The following is a 330-nucleotide window of genomic DNA, read 5'->3' as shown; positions in this document are numbered from 1 at the left end:
ATATATTCTTTTATATATTCTTACATATTGTATGATTCTTTTTATATAGTCTTATATATTATTCGTTTATTTATATATATTCTTTTATATAGTCATATATGATGTGATTCCTTTTTTTTATATATATATTCATTTATATATTCTTATATATTATTCGTTTTATATATATATCATTGTTATTATTTATTCATATGTACTTTTATATATCATCTAGCCGGCTGGGGTGACCCCTTTCGGCTGCAGTGCCCTGAGAGGGCTCCAGCGGTTCTGCCCCCTCCGCAACATCTGCCGGAAGCCCCGCCGCCACATCTGGCCGCCCCGCCCCCGGGC

The sequence above is a fragment of the Gavialis gangeticus genome, unplaced genomic scaffold (genome assembly GCF_001723915.1).
Source record: "Gavialis gangeticus isolate Ggan-Ray unplaced genomic scaffold, GavGan_comp1, whole genome shotgun sequence".
NCBI lineage: Eukaryota > Metazoa > Chordata > Crocodylia > Gavialidae > Gavialis > Gavialis gangeticus.
The sequence above is the reverse complement of the archived record's forward strand: the minus strand, read 5'-3'. Positions refer to the sequence as shown.